Raw genomic sequence first — 18,757 nt, forward strand, 5'->3', positions numbered from 1 at the left:
ATGCTACAAGTCCTTTTAGAATATGAATTTTTAAATGAATAAAACTATTTGTGATACTAAAACATTCTTGAAGACAATTTTCTTGTACTATTCGTCGTTGATCTGCTTTCTGAGAGTGAGAATAAATGTTTTCATAAAGTGTATAAGTGATTATAGTCAAAAAAATTAAAAGCACTAGGATCACCTACAGGAATGTCTGACATAATATCGACAGACAAAATATCGAAATGCAAAAATATCGGAGCAAAAATATCGACAGCAAAAATATCGGAATCCTATCTTCATTAAGGTAAGTACAAAAATGTCGAAAAAATAATATCGTAGTACAAAAATATCGGAATCAAAAATATCGTTTTTTTAAATGTATTAATAATAATGTAAAAATAATTTTAAAATACATATAATTTTACAAATATTAAATAAAAATATTAAAACAAAATTAAAACTAATACATATACATTTAAAATAAATAAAACACTTAATAATTTAATGTAATTTTAATTTTTTTCATGTAATTTATTTGATTTAATGTAATATTTTTTTGTTTTTACCCTGTACGCCTGTACCCCAAAAACCCAAAACTGACCCTGAACCCTAAAAATATCCCTGTACCCCAAAAACCCCAAAACTGACCCTGAAACCTAAAAATACCCCTTTACCCAAAAACTGAAAACTGACCCTTATCCCTAAAAATACCCCTTTACCCAAAAACTGAAAACTGACCCTGAACCCTAAAAATATCCCTTTACCCAAAAACTGAAAACTGACCCTAAACCCTAAAAATACCCCTTTACCCAAAAACTGAAAACTGACCCTGAACCCTAAAAATATCCCTTTACCCAAAAACTGAAAACTGACCCAGAACCCTAAAAATACCCCTTTACCCAAAAACTGAAAACTGACCCAGAACCCTAAATTTACCCCTTTACCCAAAAACTGAAAACTGACCCTGAACCCTAAAAATACCCCTTTACCCAAAAACTGAAAACTGACCCTGAACCCTAAAAATACCCCTTTACCCATGAACTGAAAACTGACCCTGAACCCTAAAAATACCCCTTTACCCAAAAACTGAAAACTGACCCAGAACCCTAAAAATACCCCTTTACCCAAAAACTGAAAACTGACCCTGAACCCTAAAAATACTCCTTTACCCAAAATTAATTAATATTATTTAATTACCAATTAATTATTAATTAACAATAACAATAAAGTAAATATATTAGCACATTTGCTGTAATTAATTTAATTTAATAATTAATATTATTTTTCCCAATTAATTAATTAAGAATAACAATAAATTATATATAAAAAAATACTATAATTAATGTAATTAAATAATGAATATTAATTAATTACCAACTAATTAATAATTATAAATATGTACAAAATTATATTAATTAATTAACTAATTAATATACATTAATTACCAATTAATTATTAATTAAAATATGTACAAACATATATCAATTAATTAATTATTATTAAATTACTTCCCACCCTATTCCCCTATAAACCCATAACCCGCTACAGAACATATTTATCAATTGATTAATTAATTAAAAATAATTAAAAAATATTTCTCAATTAATTAATTAATAATTCCTACTAATTAATAATTAATTTACCATAATTAAATTACTTCCCACCCTATTCCCCTATAAACCCACAACCCGCTACAGTAGTAAAAGACAATATTTAATTAAATTACATTAAAAATAAATAATAAAACATAATAAATACAATATAATATACACTAAATTTATTTAAAAATTGATATTAGTAACATCGAAGTTATTCATTTCGATATTATTGACATCGATATTTACAACTTCGATATTACTGATATCATACTAATATCGATATTAAGACTGTCGATATTACTTACCTTTGATATTTTGTCCCATCGATATTTAAACTTCGATATTTTTGTATATCGATATTTAAAAATCGATATTTTGTCTGTGTACCCACCTACAGTGCTTGAAAATCAGTGTACTGTTCGTATGCCTGAAAAATTAGAATCAGAAAATACGTCTATAATGCTGACACAGCTATGGACTGTCATAAATTTAGAACCAACATTCACTACAGGATTTTCTACTCTGTTCAGAGACTGTTTCTTTGTCTTTATTCTACTTATAAAATAAACCAGTGGTTATAATTTGTATGTTATATGCTAGTAGAGGTCAATAATATTTTTTATGTTTTTTCTTAACAGATTGTCATTTTTATCAGAAACTTAAAACAGTATGCCGACTAGAAATGAAAAAAGAAAGCTGTATAAACGGACATACCATTTGAAGAGGAAAGAATTAGAAGAATTACCTAATCAACAAAGGACTGATAAAAACAAGAGTGCTCCTGGTAAGAGAAGCAAGGATTTCATAAAAAAGTTGTCTCAAAGAAAAAGTAAAAACAGTTGTCAGTATCTACAAGGAGAAATGCGAGAAAAAATAAAAATGTTTCTGAAATCAGCGGTGAGGAAAATATGTACAGTAAAAGACGTACTAATCAGTTTGTGGAAATCAGGAAGCGTATGTTTTATAACAGAGTAGTTTCGAATTTATTAAAAAAGGAAAAAGTTTCTAAAAGGAAATCTGCTTTTAATAATAAGAAAAAATATATAGAGGATGTTGTTGAGCGTGCGTTTGAGACAAAAAAATTATTTATTTTAGTAATTAATAGAATAAATACACTGAATAAGGCAATTAGAGTTTTAAAAGCTAAGAGTAAATGGAAGAGACACATGAATAGAAGTAATTTTTGTAAAGTGTTTTCTGGGAAATGGATGCATACTTCAACTTCTGAGCCATTTTTTAATGAAGAGAGTTACTTTCAAAGTAACGATTTGTTGCATGCAGTTGACACCAGTGGTCGAGCATATGAGGTGAAGGATGGTTGTCCTATTGAGAAAGAGAACATTGTGGTTAGAAATGAAGAAGAGGTGATAGCTGGAGAAGTTTTAGAGGGACGTCCTAATGTTCCTGTTTACAGTTGGAATTTTAGTAGTATTTGCAGTGTACGACAGGATTCAACTGATTTCTTTCGCAATTTCTTACGTAAGTACACTAAGGAAAGTCTAAAAAAAAGATTGTAATGTTGGAAAAATTAGACCGTTGCAGAGTGAAAGAAAAAACAGGTCTGCCAGGCCATTCTCTGGCTTGTCTTTCTAAAAAAATATGCCAGAGTGTTTTTCATCACTTCAGAATGTTAGCAGAATGTTAGCAGTGCATCATACCAAAATGAGAAAAGTTGTGAGAAAGTAGTATTAATGCAAAAAGTCCAGCACTTAAACTTAAACAGTTAAATAGTGCTCTTTTGCATGGATGTGAATTAGATGTTAAGAAGATTTGTGCAGAAATTGAGGTAAGTTATTTTGGTCCAGATGAAGACAATGCAGAAACTGATGTAGTTATAAAAGGAAATGTGTTAGAAAATGTCGGAAATTTTAATACTGAAAATTTTGAACAGGAAATAACAAAGTTTAAGGTAATTGCAGATGAAAAACTAAATTTTCCTTGTGTGTGTTGTCGACACATTCATTACAAAAGTCAAACGAGGTTAGTTGATTTATATTTGAAAAGTGAAGATGAAAATGAAAATAATAGTCAGTGAAAAGATTTTGCGACTTATTTGTTGGTAAAAAAACTATTTTGATTTGGGTTTTGAGCAACGTATTTATAAATATTGTTATAATAAATTAGATGAAAATAGAATGCCTGCTAGAGCTGTACATAATAATCTTGAGTTGATAAATATTCCATCTGAACTGATGGATTTAAATACTTATGAAACTATTCTGATTCAATGTGTACATCCTTTTCAGGCTATTGTTCGTATTGAGCCTAAGACTGGGAAATTAAATCCTTCAGATTTACAAAGAGGATTAAAGGGTAGAGTTGTATATTTGCCACTTGATTTAAAAAAAAATGGAGACAATTGGTGTTGAAAATGTAGAAGAGTTATTCTAGTTAATGGTGTACCTACAAAGAGTAAGAAAATCTGGCAAGATTTAGTGGATGTTAGAAAAGTCAAAAAGGCAACGTTGTATTTAGTCAAAAATAATAAATACTATAAAAAATGTATACGTAGAAGAAGAGGAAGTAAGTGAAGAAGAGGATAATGATTTGTCTATTGGACAATTTGAAAAAGTCGACTTGTCTAGAAGTGAATAAATTTATGAACATTACTGTGTTCATCCACTGCATTCCAAAGAAGCAATGGGGAATGCTATTGAATTATTTCAAATGAAAAAAAGCAAAAGGAAGTCCTATTAGTGTCTGGGAAGAATGTTTGGAAGGTCGTTGTTTCTCACAGTTATTCCCTACAGGTCAAGGTGCACGATATGATGATCGACCTATGCAGATTCCTGCATCTGAGTACCGGACAACAAGATTATATGCAGAAGATCCGAGATTTCGTCAATGCATTCCATATTTGTTTCATCTTCTGTTTGAGAGTGACTTATATGGTCTTTCTTATTCAGTAAACCATATCTTAAAAAGTGGAGTGCATGTGCAAAATCACCTAATTAATTTAATGGCATGTCAGTGTGGGACTAATGAGTATTCGTACCATCGTCATGGAGATTTGAAATGCATGCTAAGAAACTTAGGAGCACCTACATGGTTTTTAATTCTAAGCTGTGCAGAGTATGCTTGGGAAGATTTACTTGAATTTCTTCGGGAGGCGAATGCAAATATAGAAAATATAAACTACAAGACACCTGGAGAACTGTGTTTGTTGGATCCGGTTAATGTTTGCAGGCATTTTAATCATAGATTTGAAGCTATGATGTCTTTTATTACAAACAAGAAAAATCCACCTCTTGGTGAATTTCTGGATTTCTTTTGGAGAAAAGAGAATCAAGCGAGAGGTGATCCTCATATTCATATGCTAATATGGATCAAGGATGCTCCCAAATTTGGAACAGACTCGGATGACACTGTACTGTCTTTTATTGAACAATATGCCACTTGTGAGATACCTAATAGTACAACTGATAAGGACATAAGAGGGAAAGTGTTACGCTTTCAAAGCCATCGTTGTGGAAAATATTGTCGGCGAAAATTCAAATCAAAGAATATTTTCTATACCAAATGTCATTTTGGATTCGCACGACCGGTACTTTCAAAAGGAAGAGTCAAATATTTTATGTCATCTTTGTGACATAATATCACAAGAAGATCACCCAAAAATACCTACAATTTAAGAAGAGGTGAAGAGTCTAAATATATAAATGACTATAACCCAGTCATTTTGTCCATGTGGAATGCTAACATTGATATACAATATGTTGCAGACAATTCTATTGCTGTGGCTCGATATGTAACATCTTACATCACCAAATCTGATAAAACGGAACTGAAGGAGATGTGGGAAGACATTTCTCATGAAAAGAGCCTAAGCAAGAAATTGTATACGTACAGTTTGAAGATGTCATCTCATCGAAATTGGAGCATATGAATGTTGTGATCGATTATCATCAGCAAGTCTTTATGCGAAATCTAGAACTATCCTGTGGGTGAGTTTAGGTTTTGCAGGAACACGAAACCATGTTTTGAAACCTGTGCAAGAAATTGAATATTTAGCACAGAAAGAACCAAACAGTACAGACATTCTGAAAACAAATATGTTGGATACATACTATCCAAATAGAAGTACTCTGCTTGAAAACATTTATCTGTATGAAATACTTCAAAACTACAGTTTTAAAAGGAATATTACAGAGAATATTGATAAAGGTGTATACGCTGTAATTGGACATGAAGGATGTCTGGTCAAACAAAGAAAAGGACACTTGATTAATCACCAAAAACTGAGCTGCGAAACTCCTGACGTTAGAGAATTTTACTATTTAGCTCTTTTGCAACTCTTTAAACCATGGCGTACAGAATAGGAACTACTTGGTGACGTTGAGAGTTATGAAGATTCATTTAACGTATCTAAAAGTAGTATAGAATGTCCTGTTTTTAGTAATTATCTCCAAATGTTGAACGACAAAATAGAGCAAGAAGCAACAATTGCAGCGGAGATTGCTAGAGACAGTTCTCAAGATAGTCAAAGTTCTGCTTCGTTGAGTCAAGATCCACTGGGACAACCAATTATCCAAAATGAAGCAGACACTGCTATGGATGAGGTGGAAAGAGCAATGGAGCAAGCTCAAGAGGATGTAATAAACTTAAAAGAATTGGAGAAGCAACTTAATCTTGAGCAAAGACAGATATAATATGAAGGTACAGAGGAGATTGAGCATGGTTATCGTCATGAGAAAAAAGAATGCTCATGTATGTCATTTGAACCTATTCGACCATACGTAAGTGGAGACGCTGGAACTGGTAAAAGTTTTCTAATTAAAGGAATTACTACATATCTACAGCAAAGAACTCAGTCAACACTGTCTTGTGTTGTTACTGCTCCAACTGGATTGGCAGCACATAATATTAAAGGTATTACTTTACATCCTATACTGATGCTGCCAGTTGAACATGAAAATAAATTACAATATCACAAGCTATCTGGAGAAGCTTGTTGTGAAGTTTCTAGAGTCCTTAAAAAAATGAAACTTTTAATTATTGATGAGGTAAGCATGGTATCCAATTTAATGCTTGCTTTTGTGCATTTAAGAATGCAACAGATACTTAAAACATAGTATGATGTGTTATTTGGAGGAAAACATGTCATAGTTTTTGGAGATCTACTGTAGCTAACTCCTGTGAAAGGACGACCTGTATTTGAAACTGTTACACATGAAGATACCAGAAAGTGCCTGGGCAGTATTGGAAATGTTAATATATGGTCGCATTTCAAATATACTAAACTGATTCAAAATATGCGACAGGCAAAGGATACAAATATGTTCTTCAGGATATAAGGATTCGAAAACTAACTGAAGATGTGAAAGAAACTCTACAAACACGATTACTTTACAATTTGTTTCCCAATGAAGATAATGTACCTGAGAAAATATATGCTAAAGAGGTAGAAGATAAGTCAGTCATATGCTTGATGCCAACTCTAAAAGAATGTTCGGTTTTCAATGAAAAAATGTTGAAGTTAGAAAATCAAGAAATTAAGAAACTGGAAGCTAAAGATAGAATAGAGCCTGAAGGAAGTACTGTTGTTTTGTCTCAAAAGTTGAAGTTAAAATTGGATTCTCTTCAGAAATCTATATCTAAAACTGCTGGCTTAGAAAAGAATCTGTATGTATGTTTAAATTGTCGGATTATTTTACGGAGAAATTTACATGTAGAAAGAGGTTTGGTGAATGAAGCAATGGGTAATGTTGTTGGTTTTGTGAATTACCCAAATAGAGATGAGATTGAATTTTTAAGAATCAAATTTGATGGAATTGAGGAAGTTCAACAATTCAGTCGCTGTTCAACTCGTTTTTTGCTTGTGTCCGTCGGAAGCAATTTCCAATTTGTTTGGAATATGCAGTGACTATTCACAAATATCAAGGTTTAAGTGTAGATTGTGCTTTGGTAAATATTGGAAGCACTGTATTCAAAGAGGGTATGGCGTATGTTGCTTTATCTCAAGTTAGAACTTTATCTGGACTTTATCTAATTGATTTTGATGAGACAAAGATTAGTGCAGATTTAAATTGTGTGAAGGAGTATAATAGGTTAAGAAGAGAATATGCTCCAAGTTTACCTCAATATCCTTTAATTCCAAAGTGTATGGTTGGTCAAAAAAGGAGAAATTAGGAAAAATGTAGTGAAGTAGTAGAGAAACGAAGAAAAAAAATGAAGCTGTCATTGGTAGCAGAAAGAAAAAGGTTAGTATTGAAGAGATTGTTGGATTTAAATTTGAAAACAGGTCTGGTGTCAACTGCTATGCAAATGTAGTGGTTAATGTTGTTTTTTTTCTAAAAAATTTACAGCAACTGATTGTACAAAATCGGGAGCAAACATTTTGTTGTTCGTTAAATTCTATCTTTGAAAAATGTAGCAGTGGTAATAGTGAAGTAGCAAGTGTTTCAGAACTAAGGAATGTTTTAGACATATGTGCTGGCCTAAATCAATTTTCTCAGAATATTCAGCAAGATTGTCAGGAATTTATTATGTATATGCTTACAGTTTTGGAAGATGGAGGTGTAGATATTGATAGTCTTTTTGGCCTTTCTTATAAATGGCAACATAACTGCGACAATTGTTCATTTTCAAGTAGTAGTGACGTACACACAGAAAGGTTTATGTATATAACACTACCAGATACTAAAGCAGTGTCCTTTAATAAACTAGTTAAAGATGCATATCAGAACATGGTCTGCTCTCAATGTAATTCAGAAATGTTATCAACATTATGTATCCACAGATATGGACAGTATGTAATTTTAATGTTGCAATGATGCAGAGCTGAATGGAGTAAATTGTCAACTTTATTTTAAAATTTTGTGGCTTCCCAAATATATATTTCTAGAAAAACATTTGTAACTGTAGCAATTATTTTTCATGAAGGGCTTTCAACATCATCAGGACATTACACAGCTTATTTGAAGTCCCCAACAGGCTGGACGCTCTGCAATGATAGTCAAATGACTTTTAAGAAACGTTTTCCTTTGGACTTAACAAATTCTTATCTGCTATTTTTGCAACCCAAATTTCAGTAAAATTGGTTGGTGTAGGAAGATTAATACTGTAAAGATATGGAACTCTGTTGTTTAGAAATATCATGTGCAAATCTAGAAATGAAACTTGTATTTGGCATAGTGATAGTATCGGGTACAGGTTTACTTAATGTTTGATGGTACAGAACACAGAATTTTTATTCAAAAGGTTGAGAAAAGAATGGATAAGACTACAATTAAGTAATTTGGGAAAATAACGAGTTACCTCATACTATTTGGCCACACGGAAAAGTATGAGACAACAAAATGTGTACTTGAGATAAATGTTTTTAGAACATACTTGCACAGAAGTTATTTGAGAGGTATTTAAAAAGGAACGAGTTAACTCATACTATTTGGCCACGCGGGAAAGTATGAGACAACAAAATGTGTACTTGAGATAAATTTTTTTAGAACATACTTGCACGGAACTTTGTTGAGAGGTATTTAAAAGTAAGAGTTATGGTTTACTTAGTTTGTAACCGTGGAATATGTACTGTGCTTACTCAAGAAATTGCGAATTAGAGAAAAACATTTAAGACATGTTTTTTTCAGGTATTTATATTATGTATAGAGATCTTATACGGGTTTTTTAAACACAATCATTTAGATTGCGTTTTTTTCCCCGCTGTTACATGATGATTACTATTGAAATCACTGTTTATAGTGAAAATCAATATATTCTGAGGACAGCAAAAATAAACCATGTAATAGTTGTCTAAGTTATTTTGTTACATTGGATTTAGAAATATTTATTATAACAGATTTGTTTATTGTCTTCCACAGATATTACATTTATAAGGTAAGTACAACTAATAACATTCAAGAGTTTCCTCTGCCTCTCTCTTATCCTTATTCCTTTCATCCCCTTCCTTTGTCAGTGCTGTTGAGTCACGCTTAGTCCCTTTAACTCATCCACCTTTTGTGTTGTTTAATTTTCTTTCCTGTTTCTCTTACATCTTTTCTGACACTATTTCATTCAGTCTATCTATCTCTTCAGTTTGTTAGTTCCGTTGTCTCTTGGTGACTAACCTTTATTGACCCTGTATCACCTTTGTTTCCTGAATCTTAATTCCTTTGTCTTACCGTACCTTAATATTTGTTCCCTTACTCTGCTTCCAGCACTTATGCTCATTTCCCCTACTTAAATCTATACTTTAGTTCCCTTACCCTACTTCATTTCTGTTTATCTGTCTCTTACAGTCCTTGTCTGTTTCTGCCCGTTCATCTTCTTTTACTCACCCTTTTTCACTCTGTTTCTCTTAGTGTTCTTCCTTTATTTTATCTATCTCCGTAAGACATTCCCGTACTCTTAGTCCGTTTCTTTTAGAGACTGTTTGTTTTGTGTACTATCACTGATCATACTCTCATGTTCTCTCTCACTTTACTTTCCTTTAGACAGTCATTCCTTCAGTGCCATTATCTCTTTCAATTAATTATCTTACTCATTGATTTATATACTACACATTCTGTCTCTGTCTCTCTCTCTCTCAGTCTTTTTTCTTTAACTTTCTGCTTCATTCACTTCTACTTTGTTTTGTTTTATGAATTGTACATTATAACCATATTTTTACTTTTCTTCCACAGATACTATGTTTTTCAAAGAATTTTAGTTTTACTTTGTTACTATTTCTTAGGTAAGTATAAAAAATAAAAATACTTTTCCAACACTGTGGTATTTCTTTGTCTATCCTGGTCATACCAGTGTCATGTTTTATGTGAGCACTTCCACGCAGGATTGGCTGCACTGTCCCAAGGAGCCCCTTAAAAGTGATTTTATGAAATCTCAGCAACATTTCACTGAGTCAGTACACCAACGCTGATGTGTGAAAACATTGGAGGTAAATGATGTGTGTTAGAGAACTTTGGGGCATATTATCAAGGGGGTTTATCTCCGCTTTTTTGGCTTCAAAAGCCAAGAAAGCAGAGATAAAATTATCTCTACAGTACGTATCTGTCGCTAACACCAGTTAGCGACATCTAGTAGGAGATAGTGACCATCTTGGGCTCGGCTTTGCTTGTCAGTGATATTTATCACTAATGACATGCAAAGTGGGGGTGCCAAGATGTTAGCAACTGGAAACAGTCGCTAACATTGCTATCTCCTATTACCCACTTATGGAGATATTCGCGCTAAGCGTGAATATCTCCAAAAGCTAACAGCTGCCCCTGAGCAGTTCTTAGCTATGTTATCCAATGGTAGATGGATAACATGACTAAGAGCAGTAGCTTGGTAATGCATGAATATCGCTGACTTTACAGCAATATTCCTGCATTTCGACTGATTTGTAATGCTTAGGACAGTGGTTCCCAAACTTTTTTGACCCGTGGCTCCCTTGACCTAATCGGCAGTTGGCCGTGGCTCCCCACTATTTTTTTTACCGGTGGGTGGGTGGTATGTACCTCCTGTTATCTTCCTTAAAGTAATTGGGACGCATTCTTTCACTCATCCAACCATCCGTTGACTCATCAAGGCATCCACTCTCTCATGCATCCACCCTTTCACTTCACTCATCTATCCATCCTTTTGTCCATCTACCTCCTTTCACTAACTTATCAATCCTTACATTCACCCTTTCACTCATCCATCCATTCACCATTTCACTTATCAATTATTCCATCAACTCATTCACTTGCCCATCATCTACCCTTTCATTCATCCATCCATTTTTCCTTTCACACACCCATCCACCAATTCACTCACCCATCAGGTGCCCTTTCACTCATCCATCCTTTAACACAGCCATCCACCCTTTTACCCATCCATCCACCCTTCCACCCATTCATCCATCTATTTACCTTTTCTCTCATCCATACTTCCACGCATTTGCTTATCCATCCATCCTTTCTTTTATTATCTATCCGTTCCCCTTTCATTCATCCATTTATCCTTTCAGTAATCCATGCAGCCATTCAGACATTCCAAACTTATTTACTCACCCACCTTTCCACATTATGAGCTGAGGCTTTGTCTGCAGAGTTGCAGGGAGAAGAGGCCTATCAAGAACAAACTACAGCAAGTGGTGGGGTGCGGTGGGGGAGAGTTCACTATGCCCCTGCACATAGGCAGACTGAAAACGTAGAAGTCGTGAGTCACACATGATGTACAGTGCCAGGATGTGAGGTTACTGTAAAATGGTGTTGTTTCCAGGGCTTTAAGCGGTGTTTAAAATATGGGGGGTCTCTTCAAAGAGGGTGTTGGATGTAATTCAGAATACAGTTCAAAACACCTAGGCTAAAAATCTGAGCTTAGCATAGCGTCCGACTGGTGTTATGTTGTTTCTGTCATTGCATGCAGATATATAATACTGCAAGTATCTTTACACGAACAACAAGCCAAGACTATTGGCTTTGTCAATAGTTGCTAGTTCCTTGAAATAAAAAAGCAGCAACCATGGCATTGTTGAATATAATATTCAAAATACTTCTGTTCAAAAATGATGAGACAGTGAGAGAACGTTAACGTGTTCTTTTAAACTTATTTCACAGGCTTCATTAAATGAAGTGTTCTCTAACATTGCAGCGTGGGCGTTTTACTTTTTTTTATCTAACAGAATCCCTTCTGAACGCTGAGGGAGGAGGAGCGTCACATGCTTGAACACCCTTGACTGCCCCATTCTCATTTAGTAAGTGGCAAACAGCCCCATACAGAATTTCAATGGGCGGGAGGGGCTGCTCCTGTGCTCCTGGAAGAGTGCGAGGCCACCCCAGCAGCGGGGGTGAGGCCTCTCACAGGGGAGCAGCACTGCTCCCTGTGATGGCCACAATTACAGATAGCAGAGTAGGGACATCCGTGGAATTTACGGACGGTTGGTGACCCTTGTGTGCGCGGCGCCCCTGGCACCTCATTACGGCACACTGGGGAGTCGCGGTGCACAGTTTGGGAACCACAGGCTTAGGAGATAAACCTTGATAATAGCAAGGCTATTAGTACGTTATTATCAATGCGAACACATATGTGATACTAAATCCTGTAACAGCCGGAGGCATATAACATTACCGCGTGAAAACAAGCGTTGTTTTCATACACTAATGTGTGCCATGTAATTAGGGGAAGGGGTGGATTCAGTTTTATTTTCCACACCCCCATGTTAACGATGACAAATGCTTGATCAGAGCACGCCTTGGCAGTCGTAAGATAAACAAGTTTATTCCAGCTCTTTTTCTTGCAATGCCTGTGTTCGTGATAGGGTCTTTTCCCCTCCAACCACATTTTGCATGTGGTTTGACGTACGCCCACTTTGCATGTCATTAACTTTCTGTGCGGCAGACATGCAAAGTGGTCTTATGGCAGGCGTTGTAATGCTGTTTTCAATAAGGTGCTGAGGAATATTTACAAGGATGGGCAAAACATTATCACCGCTTTTATCGGCAGGAAACTGCCACAATATTGGCGATAACTGCCTTGATAATATGCTCTATGAATTGCAATCAAACTTAATGTTAGATATAAAGACATCTAACATAGGTTTCGATTGGAATTCATAGAACATATTATGAAGGCCATTATTGTCGCTTTATCGGCAGTGTCCTGCCGATAAAAGCGATGATAACGTATCACGTCTCCTTCATAATATGCCCCAAGTATCACCGCTTTTTTGAATAATTGTGCTGAGAAAGCGGCGATACTTCAGCTTGTGAATAGAGCTCTTTTTGGTACAATGAGTTAGTTCTGAAAATAACTTTTTTTCTTGTTTTGTAGTTTTTTTTTTTTTAACAAGTTTTATATTGTTTTTGATTTCTTAAACTGGGACCGAAATTGTGAACAGTAAAACTGTGAAACAGGAACAAAATAAATTGAAAAGTGAGGCTCTGCTCTCCGTACACAATAATTTCTGAACACAAGTTGCATTTCATATGCACTGATGACAAACATGGTCTCAAGTCCAACTGTGCAGTGGATGGAGATGCAGGTCGTCCTCCAGATGATGTGCTGGCCACAGCTGATGGTAGTTGTGTTGCCAGAGCTCTTGTAGATACCTGTGCAAATTTCTCAGGATGCACTTGTCTGACATGCCTCATCATCGTATGTATCGAAAAGGAATACTTTTTCGAAGGATTTCCTCTTTAAAGAACTGCTTCACATATTGTGCAAGTAACTTTCGGGGCATTCACTTTTTTTTGTTCTTTAGGATAAGTAAAAAATTGCCAGATGAAAGATTCCTTCCTTTTTGTTAGAGGTAGCCGATAATTTTCCTCAGATTCAGAAGATGAATTCTGTGCGGCAGCCATTTCACCAAAGTCTTCGGAAAGATGTAAAAGGTTCTTCTCCCTTGAGAGTAAAAAAGATAGTGAGGGAAGTGGGTGGGGTTCTGCAAAATTCCAGAACAGAAACTACTATGAACCAATAGGAAGTGTTGTTTTCGAGTCACACGACTTGACATGCGCGCATTAGGACATGTACGCGGTGACAGTACCCGGTCACGTACGTCATTTGGAAGTAACGGTCTAATTTACTGAAATTTCAAAATGTGAAGGAGGACAGGTAGACACTCCCTGATCTTGTACACCTTCTCAGGGGGCTCTAAGAAGAATATTGATAAAGAATAAAACCTTTTTTATTATTAAAAAAATACCGGGATGTGCGCACCCGGTCGCGCACAAAAGTTTAAAAAGGCGTTCTGCTCCATTTAGTGAAACATTTCAAAACGTTAAAAAGAAGGCAAGATTGAGACTCCTTGACCTATTACAGCTTTTCTGGGGTTCTAAGAAGAATCTCGATGGGTCGAAAAACTCAATGTTTTTCCAAAAAATATAGCAGGGTGCACGCACCCGGTCGCGCACCAAAGTTTAAAAAGACGTTCTCCTCCATTTACTGACAAGTTTTAAAACATTAAAAAGAAGGCAAGGTAGAGACTCCCTAATCCTCTAGAGCTTTACAAGGAGTCCCTAAACAACTCTGCCAGTCAAGAAAACTTTTTTTTGGATAAAAACATTTGCCGAAATTCATTGATAAAACTATAGGTTGCAGTCACGATATATTTAACTATTAGCATTTAAAAAACCTATGAAATTCACTGAAAAAACCATAGGTTTTAAACCCGTTATAGTTAGGAAGTAGCATTTAAAGAACCTATGAAATTCACAGAAAAAAACATAGGTTTTACACACGTTATAGTTAGGAAATAGCATTTACAAAACTATGTAAATGCACTATGTAAGATCTCCTAATGTAGCATATTAACACTTAGACACTCAGACACTCAGTTCAGTTTCGCTTTATTCAATTTTAGTTTTAAAAAAATCATAAAAGCATACATGTAAAAACACTCATAATTAAACACTCTAACTAATAATCAAACAAACAATAACCTATATAGACATATTGTATCAGTCATATAGCTACTCACCAACACATGCAGCCACTTAAACAGAAACGGACAGACTGACACAGATATGTATATATTTACCATTACTCACTAACCCATGTACTCATTAAGATATACTTAATCAGTCTGTTATACAATCTATTTTCCATCAAAAAAGCAGCCATTTATATACTTACATACTCAATTCTTGTTCCACCAACCTTCAGATATACATATATAAAATATATTTAATTTTCAGAACTAACCCATTTAATAGATGATGTCATGAGTGATGTAATGAGTGATGTCACTGACCATGTAATGAGTGATGTAATATGTGAAGTCATCAGCAGTGCATTGCGGGCGCACGAGTTATAGTTAGCTGAAGTAACTATAACGGGGGATTTTCAATGGTTTTATATGAGTGAAATGTCCAGCTAACCATAACATGTGTCAAACCTATGTTTTTTTCAGTGAATTTCATAGGTTTTGTAAATGCTATTTCCTAACTATATCGTGTGTAAAACCTATGGTTTTTTCAGTGAATTTCATAGGTTTTTTAAATGCTACTTCCTAACTATAACGGGTTTAAAACCTATGGTTTTTTCAGTGAATTTGTTTATATATATATATATATATATTCACTGAAAAAACCATAGGTTTCACACCAGTCATGAGTGATGTCACTGACCATGTCATGAGTGATGTAATATGTGATGTCATCAGCAGTGCATTACACGCACAAGTTATAGTGAGTCCAACTAACTATAACGTGGGAATTTCAACGGTTTTATGCCAGTAACATTTCCAGGTAACTATAACTGGTGTGAAACCTATGGTTTTTTCAGTGAATTTAATAGGTTTTTTAAATGCTAATTCCTAACTATAACTGGTGTGAAACCTATGTTTTTTTCAGTGAATTTCAAAGTTTTTTTTATGCTAATTCCTAACTAAAAGTCTCACTTTATAAGTAAGACTGTTACCGCTCTAGTTGTTCTTTAGAACACTCTGGCACATACTATCATTGGGCTATAGTTGCGCTACATCTGGCTGATATTTGGGCTTCATTTGTATTTTTTTGTCTCTGGTGGCCATCTTTGGGCTACATTGGGCTACATTGGGCTACATTTGGACTACATTTGGGCTCTAACATATATAAAGCCCAAATATAGGCCAATATATATTTTTTAAAAGTAAATTTTCTTAAAAATAACTGGAGCATATATCTTGAGACATAGCTATCAGTTCTTACAATTTTTCATTTAAAAAAAAAATATATATATATACTTTTTTTGTCTTGGAGCGCTTCCGGTGCGCGCCCCGGTGAGCGCCCCGGAAAGCATACTATTTTGAAGCACCCCGGTGCACGAACCGGGAAGCGTCCCGTTAGCGCCAATGCTGTGATCGAAAACAACATCGTGACACGTCGCGTAAGCGTGACGTATCGCGTAGCCACATGATTCGTCTTACGACGCGCTGCGTAAACGCACCCGGAAGCTCTCCGCGGCGCGGAGCGCGTAACGTAAGCGCATCGGGTCATGTGACTTGAAAATAACACTTTTCATTGGTTCTCTTCATTTTTTTTCTCAAAATAATGAAAGCCCCCTCCTTTTTTCCTCATTCTTACTTTCTTTATTGAGAGAGCAAGAGCTATTTTGGAGGAAAGAATGGCATCACTTGTTGCTGCAGCTGGTGCATCCCCACCACCACCCACACCACCCAGAAAAGAAGGTCCACCACCACAGTTTCTTGGAGGACAAGAAGAAGAGGAGGAAGAAGAGGAGGAGGATCAACATCAAAGGGTATACCTCCCAGAAGAACCAAGACAAACGCCCCCAAAGTCACCTGTCTCATCTGTGACAAAGTTCTCTCCAGGGGCAATCTCTCCAAGAAATATTCTTTTGGTAACTATACCATGATCCGCCACATGGAGAGGTGGCATCCCAATAATTTGGCCCAGGCTGAAGTCCGGGAAGTTCGTCACAACCCACCCCCTGTGGCCAGCACTTCCTCTTCAGTACCCTCACTTTCTGGACCAGAAGAACGGCAAATGGTGCCAAATACTCAACCAAAATGTGGCAAGGTCATATTTCTTTGCATTTTGTGTGGCAAAACTTTATGCTATGGTGAACTTAGCGTCACCTTAATAAATACTGCTATAGACAACCACAAATGCAGCAAGGAAAGAAAACAGTAATTCTTTTCTTTTTTTGCTCCTGTTGAGCCATTTCCAATTCCCTGTTTTTTGTTTGTTCCCTCAAAAAAAAAAAATATATAAAATTGTTCAAAAACACAATTTTTTAAAAAAAATGTTCAGAAAAATAATAGAAAATATATAAAACAACAAAAAGAATTAAAAAAAGTTCTTTTTTTTTGCCCCCCTGGCCCTTTTAAGGCCCCCACATCAAATCTAGGTGGTCAGGGAGGGTCTACTCTGCCCCCTTATGGTCGATTCCCCCTTTGTTTTGGCCACCTCTTGTGTCTCCATCCTACCGAGACACAAGATGGCGGCCACTCCGGACTGTTTCGAATGTTTACAGACAACTAAGAACCAATCAGCTTTCTGCGCGCAAGTCGCGTGGCGCACCCGGTGTGCTCCCCGGAGCGCGTACCGGGGTGCTGTCATAGATATATATATTTTTTCAGCCGTTCGGGCTAAAAGTGAGGTCGACCGCCCTATGGAAATTAACATGGGGAAAACGCGTTTTGGGACCCCCCTTTTATCTCGGCCCCCGCTTGACGCATCCCCCCCAAACTTTCAGGGAAGGACCGGAGCTCGACGAGGCAGATTCGTCAACCGGTGCCAAAGTTATTCCAAATAGAATTTTGAGATTTAACATTGAAAAAAATCCTAACTATAACTACCTACTGGTGACCGCCAGTAGGTAATATATATATATATATATATATGCAAGGCTCTAAACACCAGCCAGTTGCACACGTGAGTGGGTGCACGCCAAACGGGGGTGTACCCGTTGTATTTATCACAGCTTCAAACATCCACGAACCGTCTGTTCGTAAGGAAAGCAGCACACACAGGGGGTAGTTCCACGTTGATTTTATTTGGGAACTTTACAGCATACGACGCGTTTCGCCAGAGGGCTTCCTCTTGACGAAGCCCTCTGGCGAAATGCGGCGTATGCTGTAAAGTTCCCAAATAAAATCAACTTGGAACTACCCTCTGTGTGTGCTGCTTTCCTTATGAACAGACGGTTCGTGGATGTTTGAAGCTGTGATATATATATATATATATATATATATTTCGCCACAACATGTCCTGTCGCAGGGGGAACTCTTGTTAGCTGGTGCCACCGTCGGAACCAGGGCAGTGTCCCGTTGAATTTTAGCCGCAATATTTCAAAAAATGATGATGACACTCCACTCAGTAACTATACAAAGTTTTATTTCAAACTGTGGTCGTATATATACTATCAGCCCGTCCCGACGTTGTCCGGGTATTAATTGCTGCCGGCCAGTAGTATATTGTTTTGTAGGATTTCGTTTTGATATCATTTCTTATCTGTGACAGGTCTTTGAAACGCTCCGATTCACAAAGCACTGCTGATGCACTTAAGAGTGCGCATTCAGTAGTGTGTGAGCTCTAGTTTCCCTACTTTATTTTTCCTTGCAATATTATATAGCGCAAACTCGCCAACATGGCATGAGCAAAATTTACATTACAGAAGAACACATTCATTTGTGGTAGGCACGGGGAGACAACGCGATTTGCCTGGAATTACAGGATGTTGAGCTGATGCCGAGATTCGAACGTAGCTTCCCAGCTCTAAAGTTCGCAATTCTAGAACTTGTGGCGGGAGGTGTGTCTAAAAGTGTA

At 36.0% G+C, this 18,757-nt stretch overlaps 1 protein-coding gene across 1 annotated transcript in view; it reads right to left on the reverse strand.

Annotated features, from left to right (window-relative positions):
* The window catches only part of LOC147718655 (indolethylamine N-methyltransferase-like), a 441,276-nt gene that overhangs the window by 334,216 nt on the left and 88,303 nt on the right, over positions 1-18,757 (reverse strand). The gene's annotated exons all lie outside the window — the stretch shown is intronic.

Source organism: Lissotriton vulgaris, chromosome 4_1 (assembly GCF_964263255.1).
Source record: "Lissotriton vulgaris chromosome 4_1, aLisVul1.2, whole genome shotgun sequence".
NCBI lineage: Eukaryota > Metazoa > Chordata > Amphibia > Caudata > Salamandridae > Lissotriton > Lissotriton vulgaris.